General features: G+C 42.5%; 1 pseudogene across 1 annotated transcript; it reads left to right on the top strand.

Annotated features, from left to right (window-relative positions):
* Positions 1–7,484: 7,484 nt before the first annotated feature.
* On the top strand, positions 7,485–8,144 carry LOC113222633 (annotated as a pseudogene). The gene has a single exon (XR_003308487.2). The product of XR_003308487.2 is annotated as a cytochrome c oxidase subunit 5A, mitochondrial pseudogene (transcript).
* Positions 8,145–8,357: the final 213 nt, after the last annotated feature.

The raw sequence follows: 8,357 nt of genomic DNA, 5'->3' as shown, positions 1-8,357 counted from the left end.
GTATATACATATATATATATATATATATATATATATATGTATATACACACATAACTTATTTTTTTCCCAAAACAATTAAAGTACCTTACAAAAATACAAACCATAATAATAGTAGTAATAATTAGACTAATTCAGGAAAGAGGGAAACTCATTTGTCTTCATCAGTTAGGGTTGCTATAACAATATCATAGACTGGGTGCCTTAAACAACAGAAATTTATCTCACAGTCTGGAGAAAGTTCAAAATCCGAGTGCCAGCACGATCCGGTCCTGATGAAGGCCCTCTTTCTGATTTGGAGATGGCTGTCTCTTTTTGTTTATTTGTTTTGTTTGTTTGTTTAATTGAATTTTGTTTGTTTTTGAGACAGAGTGTCACTCTGTTGCCCAGGCTGGATTGCAGTGGCGCAACAATCTCCACCCACTGGGTTCAAGTGATTCTCCTGCCTCAGCCTCCAGAGTAGCTGGAATTACAGGCGCACGTCACCACGCCCGACTAATTTTTGTATTTTTAGTACAGACAGGGTTTCTCCATGTTGACCAGGCTGGTCTCGAACTCCTGGCCTTGGTTGATCTGCAAAGTGCTGGGATTACAGACGTAAGCCACTGTGCCTAGCCCAGGTGGCCATATTCTTACTGTGTGCTCAGATGGCAGAGAGACAGAAAGCAAGCTCTCTCATGGCTCTTCTTCTAAGGGCACTAGTCCCATCATGTGGGCTGCATCCTCATGACCTAATTACCTCCCAAAGGCCCCATCTCCAAACACCATTACACTGGGGATTAAGATTGCAACATATAAGTTTGGAGGACACAAGCATTCAGTCCATAGCACGCTGTAGGAAGTCTGAAGCTGGGGTAACATTAGTATTTTAAAACTATTTAATATTAACTGATTTTTTTCACGGTTTAGCCATTAAAAGATTAATGATCTGCTGAATACTTCTTGAAAGTCTGTTAACTCCAACAGGAAATTCCCTCTTTGGAGATAATTATCCCCTGGAGATGACTGACGGAATGAGCCAAATAATTCCAGCCAAAAGCCCTTGATCAACACAGTATGTCAGTTTCATGTGCAGTCTGATCTGCTTTTCTAAATTTAATTTAGATAATGAGTATGTGAATACAGAGACTTTGTTGTGATAGATATATATCTATTTGTGAAAATGAAGATGGTAACCAAGCTTTGAAACAAAGGCTGTCTACATTTATCAATTGGTAACATGTTGTGTGTGGTCAATAAATCCTAAAAGATGACAGCTCTTGCACTGAAAACATTAAAAATCTTCTGTTTGCATTTATGACATGTCACTCAGCCAGCAGAGGGAGATATGGCTGTATACCTTTTAGCAGTTATTGTTTCATCAGCTAGCAATAGGAAAGATACAGGGCCAGGTGTGGTGGCTTACTGTGAGGCCAAGGCAGGAGGATTGCTTGAGCCCAGAAGTTCAACACCAGCCTGGGCAACACAGTAAGACATCATCTCTATTTCTCAAAAATATATATATAATATATATAATATATATATATGATGCTATCAGTGTACATGTAAGCATCAAATAGATCTTAGTGATTACACAGACCAAGTTCTACATTTTTCAGATGAGGGAAATGAAACCCAGAACAGTAAAGTAATTGGGCTATAGTGAACAGCTGTGTCCTGTCTGACTTCTATGTCAGTGCTCTTTCCTCTCTACCTAGGTTCTCACTGCACTCAGCATTTTGAAAATGTGGTTGGGGGTTGGGTGTGGTGGCTCATGCCTGTAATCCCAGCACTTTGGGAGGCCTAAGCAGGCAGATCATGAGGTCAGGAGTTCGAGACCAGCCTGACCAACATGGTAAAACCCCATCTCTACTAAAAATACAAAAATTAGCTAGACATGGTGGTATGTGCCTGTAATCCCAGCTACTCAGGAGGCTGAGGCAGGAGAATCATTTGAACCCAGGAGGTGGAGGTTGTAGTGAGCTGAGATCATGCCACTGCACTCCAGCCTGGGTGACAGAGTGAGACTCCATCTAAAATTAAAAGAAGAAGAAGAAGAAAATGTGGTTGGAGAGAGTATTATTGATTGTCACAGTGATTGGTCACCACTACTGGCATTTTAATGGGTGGAAATCAAATATATAAGACAGCTGCAGGCAGGGCATGGTGGCTCACACTTGTAATCCCACACTTTGGGAGGCTGAGGCAGGAGGATTGCTTGAGCCAGGAGTTGAAGACCAGCCTGGGCAACATAGGGAGAGACCTTATCTCTACAAATAAAAATAAATACAAAAAATTAGTCGGGCGTGGTGGTCATGAACCTGTAGTCCTAGCTACTCAGAAGGCTCCATGAGGAGGATCACTTGAGTCTGGGAGGTCAAGGTTACATGGAACTGTGATCACACCATTGCACTACAGCCTGGGTGACTGAGTGAGACTGTGACTCAAAAAAAAAAAAAGACATCTGTAATACAGGTACACAAGTATCTTTTGCACATTATTGACATACTCTGATTTTTCCAAGAATACAATTATATATATGAAAGGAGAATTTGACTTTATGATGTCTTGAACTTTACCAAGAGTTTTCCACCATTGCAGACAATCATAACATCTATATTACTACCATGTGGGATAACTGACTCACTACTAAACAATACACTTGTATTACTCTGTGCTTATAGCTGGCACATTTATTATGATGCTATGTGAAGATGCAAGTATCTGATTATTTCATTAAGCCTTCTTGCATAGTCATATCTTCATATGTACATATTGAAATGCTCATTTCCTTTTTTCAAGATTAAAAAATTTTAATTGATACATAATTGTACAAACTTACAGGGATACATGTGATATTTCAATATATGCATACATTTAGTGGTCAAATTGAGGTAAATGGGATATCCATCACCTTTAACATTTATCATATTGCTGTGTTGGGAACATTCAAATTTCTCTCTTGTAGCTATTTAAAAATATACGGCTGGGTGTGGTAGCTCATGCCTGTAATCCCAGCACTTTGGGTGGCCAAGGCGGGTGGATCACCTGAGGTTGGGAGCTCGAGACCAGCCTGACCAACATGGAGAAACCCCGTCTCTACTGAAAATACAAAATTAGCCGGGCGTGGTGGTGTGCACCTGTAATCCCAGCTACTTGGGAGGCTGAGGCAGGATAATCGCTTGAGCCTGCCTCAAGCGAGAGGCAGAGGTTGAGTGGGCTGAGATCGCACCATTGTACTCCAGCCTAGGGAACAGAGCGAGACTCTGTCTCAAAATAAATAAATAAATAAAAATAAGTAAGATATATATAAATGTATAGATATATATAAATGTAAAGATATATATAAAAATATATATAAATGTATAGATAAATAGATACACACACACACAAAAACGTTGTTAGCTATGGTCACCCATCTGTGCTATAGGATGCTAGAATTTATTCCTCCTTTTTTTTTTTTTTTTTTTGAGATGGAGTCTCATTCTGTCACCCAGGCTGGGAGTGCAATGGGGCAATCTCGGCTCACTGCAACCTCCACCTCCTGAGTTCAAGCAATTCTCCTGCCTCAGCCTCCTGAGTAGCTGGGATTACAGGCGTGCACCACCACACCCAGCTAATTTTTGTAATTTTTAGTAGAGATGGGTTTTCGCCATGTTGGCCAGGCTGATCTTGAACTCCTGACCTCAGGTGATCCACCCACCTCGGCCTCCCAAAGTACTGGGAATACAGGTGTGAGCCACTGCACCCAGCCTATTCCTCCCTTCTAACTGTAATTTTGCATCTGTTAACCATACTCTTCCTATTCCCCCTCCCCTTACTCTTCCAAGCCTCTGGTAACCACTATATTTCCTTTATTTCTGTTTTATGATATAGGCACACCTAATTTTACTGCACTTTGCTTTTTTTTTTTTTTTTTTTTTTTTGAGACGGAGTCTCGCTCTGTCACCCAGGCTGGAGTGTTGTGGCCAGATCTCAGCTCACTGCAAGCTCCGCCTCCCGGGTTTATGCCATTCTCCTGCCTCAGCCTCCTGAGTAGCTGGGACTGCATTCACCGTGTTAGCCAGGATGATCTTGATCTCCTGACCTCATGATCCGCCCATCTTGGCCTCCCAAAGTGCTGGGATTACAGGCTTGGGCCACCGCGCTCGGCCTGCACTTTGCTTTATTGTACTTTGCAGATATTATATGACTTATTTTGTTTTGCTTTTTAGGGACGGGGTCTCACTATGTTTCTCAGGCAGCAGACATACTGTATTTTTTGCAAATTGAAGGTTTGTGGCCACACTCCATTAAGCAAGTTGATCAGTGCCATTTTTCCAACAGTGTGTACTCACTTCATGTCTCTATGTCACATTTTGGTAATTCTCATAATATTTTAAGCTTTTCAGTATTATCATAACTGCATGGTAATCTGTGACCGGTGATCTTTCATGTTACTATTGTAATTGTTTTGAGGCACCACATAAACCACTGAACTTAATCAGTAAATGTTGTGTGTGGTCTGATTGTTCCACCAACTGGCCATTCCCCCATCTCTCTTCCTCTGCTTGGACTTCCCTATTCCTTGAGACACAACGATATTGAAATTAGGCCAGTTAACACCACCACAGTGTCCCTAAGTGTTCAAGTGAAAAGAGTCACATGCCTCTCACTTTAAATCAAAAGCTAGAAATGATTAATCTTAATGAGGAAGGCATGTCAAAAGCTGAGATAGGCCAAAAGCTAGGCCCCTTGCATTACACAGCCAAATTGTGAATGCAAAAGTTATTGAAGGAAGTTAAAATTGCTACTCCGGTAAATACATGAATCATAAAGCAAAACAGCCTTATTGCTGAAATGGAGAAAGCCTGAGTGGTCCAAACAGAAGATCAAACCAGCCACAATGTTCCCATAAGCCAAAACCTAATCCAGAGCAAGGCCAATTCTTTTTTTTTCTTTTCTTTTTAATAATTTAAATTAGAGATAGGGTTTTACCATGTTGCTCAGGCTAGTCTCAAACTCCTGGGCTCAAGCGATCTGCTCACATCAGTCCCCCAAAGTGCTGGGATTACAGGCATGAGCCACCACACCCAGCCACTCTCTCCAGTTCTATGAAGACTGCGAGAGGTAAGGAAGCTAGAAAAGTTTGAAGCTGGCAGAGGATGTTTCATGAGGTTTAAGGAAAGAAGCCATCTATCTACATAGTGAAAGTACAAGGTGAAACAAGTACTCATGTAGAAGCTGCAGCAAGTTATCCAGAAGACCTAATGAAGATCATTGATGAAGATGGCTACTTTTTTTTTTTTTTTTGAGATGGAGTCTCACACTGTCGCCTGGGCTGGAGTGCAGTGGCGCAATCTCAGCTCACTGCAACCTCTGCCTCCCAGGTTCAAGTGATTCTGCTGCCTCAGCCTCCCGAGTAGCTGGGATTACAGGTCCGCCACCACACTCAGATAATTTTTTGCATTTTTGGTAGAGACGGGGATTCACCATGTTGGCCAGGCTGGTCTCAAACTCCTGACCTCATGATTCGCCCACCTCAGCCTCCCAAAGTGCTGGGATTACAGGTGTGAGCCACTGCACCCAGCTGAAGATGACTACATTAAGCAGACTTTCAATGTAGACAAACAGCCTTCTTTTGGAAGAAGATGCCATCTAGAACTTTCCTAGCTAAAGAGGAGAAATCAGTGCCTGGCTTCAAGGCATCAAAGGGCAGGCTGACTCTCTCGATAGGGCCTCACCCAGCTGGTGACCTTAAGTTGCAGCCAATGCTCATTTACCATTCTGAAAATCCTAGGGCTTTTAATCCTAAGCATTTTGCTAAATCTGATCTGCCTGTGCTCTGTAAGTAGAACAACAAAGCCTGGGTGACAGCACATCTATTTACAGCATGATTTACTGAATATTTTACGCCAACTGCTTGAGACCTACTACTCAGAAAAAAAGGATTCCTTTCAAAGTATTAGCCCTCATTGACACAACGCACCTGGTCACTCTGGAATGCTAGCGGAAATTTACATGTAAAGTCATTTTCATGCCTGCTAATATAACATACATTCTGTGGCCCATGGATCAGGGAGTAATTTTGACTTTCAACTTTCATTATTCTTATTCTTATTTTATTTATTTATTTTGAGATGGAGTCTCGTCCTGTCTCCCAGGCTAGAGTATAATGGCGTGATCTCGGTTCACTGAAATCTCTGCCTCCCAGGTTCAAGTGATTCTCCTGCCTCAGCCTCCCGAGTAGCTGGGATTACAGGTACCTGCCACCACACCTGGCTACTTTTTTTGGTTTTAGTAGAGACAGGATTTCACCATGTTGGCCAGGCTGGGCTCAAACTCCTGACCTTAGGTGATCTGCCTGGCCCAGCCTCCCAAAGTGCTGGGATTATATGTGTGAGCCATATAATCTCTTGGGAGGCTGAGGCAGGAGAATTGCTTGAACCCAGGAGGCAGAGGTTGCAGTGAGCCAAGATTCCACCATTGCACTCCAGCCTGGGCAACAGAGTGAGACTCTGTCAAAAAAAAAAGAAAAAAAAAGTAATGAAGAGAGAGAGAGAAGAAAGAAAGAGAGAGGGGGGAGGGAGAGAGAGAGGGAGGGAGGGAGGGAGGGAGGGAAGGAAGGAAGGAAGGAAGGAAGGAAGGAAGGAAGGAAGGAAGGAAGGAAGGAAAGAAAGAAAGTGGAGCCTGAAGATGTAACTGAATTTCTGCAATCTCATGATCAAACTTGAATAGATGAGGAGTTCCTTCTTATGGATGAGCAAAGAAAGTGGTGTCTTGAGATAGGATCTACTGACTACTTTTTGTCACTAAAGATTAGTTTACTTTTCTAAATTTTCTAAAAATGGAATAATAGAATATATACCCTTTTTTGTCTGGCTTTTTTTGCCCAGCATACAGGCATCCCTTGGAGATATTGCAGGTCCAGCTCCAGGCCAACACAAGAAAGCAAATTCTACCATAAAGCAATCAACAAAGGGTAAAATGTAGATCAGTAAGTGCTTAGGGATAGGATTGTATGGTGAGATTAGGAGAGATTACCACAGGGTATGAGAAAACTTTGGAGGTGATGGATATGTTCATCATCTTGGTTGTGTTAACAATTTCTCAGGTGAATAACATGTCAAAAGTTCTCAAATTGCACACTGTTAAGATGTACCATTTATTTTACGTCAACTATACTTTAAAACTGTTTTTTGAAAAAATAATGTTTTAAAAAGAAAAAAAATCAGTCCGGGAGCGGTGGCTCATGCCTGCAATCCCAGCACTTCAGCAGGCCAAGGTGGGAGAATCACTTGAAGCCAGGAATTCGAGACCAGCCTGGCCAACATGGCGAAACCCCATCTCTACTAAAAGTACAAAAATTAGCTGGGCATGGTAGCATGTGCCTGTAATCCCAGCTACTCCGGAGGCTGAGGCAGGAGAATTGCTTGAACTTGGGAGGCAGAGGTTGCAGTGAACCAAGATGATGTCACTGGCACTCCAGCCTGGGTGAGAGAGCAAGACTCCATCAAAGAAAAAAAAAACTACCCTCAGCCTGCGCGCCGCCACCGCCCTCATGCTGGGCGCCGCTCTCCGCCGCTGCGCTGTGGCCGCCACCACCTGGGCCGGCCCTCGAGGCCTGCTGCACTCCGCCCGGACCCCCGGCCCCGCCGCGGCTATCCAGTCAGTTCTCTGCTGTTCTCATGGGTCACATGAGACAGATGAGGAGTTTGATGCTCGCTGGGTAACATACTTCAACAAGCCAGATGTAGATGCCTGGGAATTGCGTAAAGGGATAAACACACTTGTTACCTATGATCTGGTTCCAGAGCCCAAAATCATTGATGCTGCTTTGCGGGCATGCAGACGGTTAAATGGTTTTGCTAGTACAGTTCGTATCCTAGAGGCTGTTAAGGACAAAGCAGGACCTCATAAGGAAATCTACCCCTATGTCATCCAGGAACTTAGACCAACTTTAAATGAACTGGGAATCTCCACTCCGGAGGAACTGGGCCTTGACAAAGTGTAAACCCCATGGATGGGCTTCCCCATGGATTTATTGACATTGCGACTTGAGTGTGAAGTTTCCTGGAAATACTGATGATAACATATTACCTTATTTGAACAAGTTTTCCTTTATTGAGTACCAAGCCATGTAATGGTAACTTGGACTTTAATAAAAGGGAAATGAGTTTGACCTGAAATTAAAAACACACACACACACACACACACACAAAAAAAAACAAAGAAAAAAAAAAAAACTCAACCAAATACACAGTCTTTGTTTAGATCCTGTTTTGAATCATTTATGACAAGACACTTGACACCTGGGGCATATTTGAATCGTGACTGGATATTAGATTCTGTTAAGAAATTATTACTATTTGTTGGTGTGAGAATGGTATTGCAATGTTAAA

This window comes from Piliocolobus tephrosceles, unplaced genomic scaffold (assembly GCF_002776525.5).
Source record: "Piliocolobus tephrosceles isolate RC106 unplaced genomic scaffold, ASM277652v3 unscaffolded_32576, whole genome shotgun sequence".
NCBI lineage: Eukaryota > Metazoa > Chordata > Mammalia > Primates > Cercopithecidae > Piliocolobus > Piliocolobus tephrosceles.
Note: the sequence above shows the minus strand (reverse complement) of the source record. Positions and strands in the feature narration are given on the sequence as shown.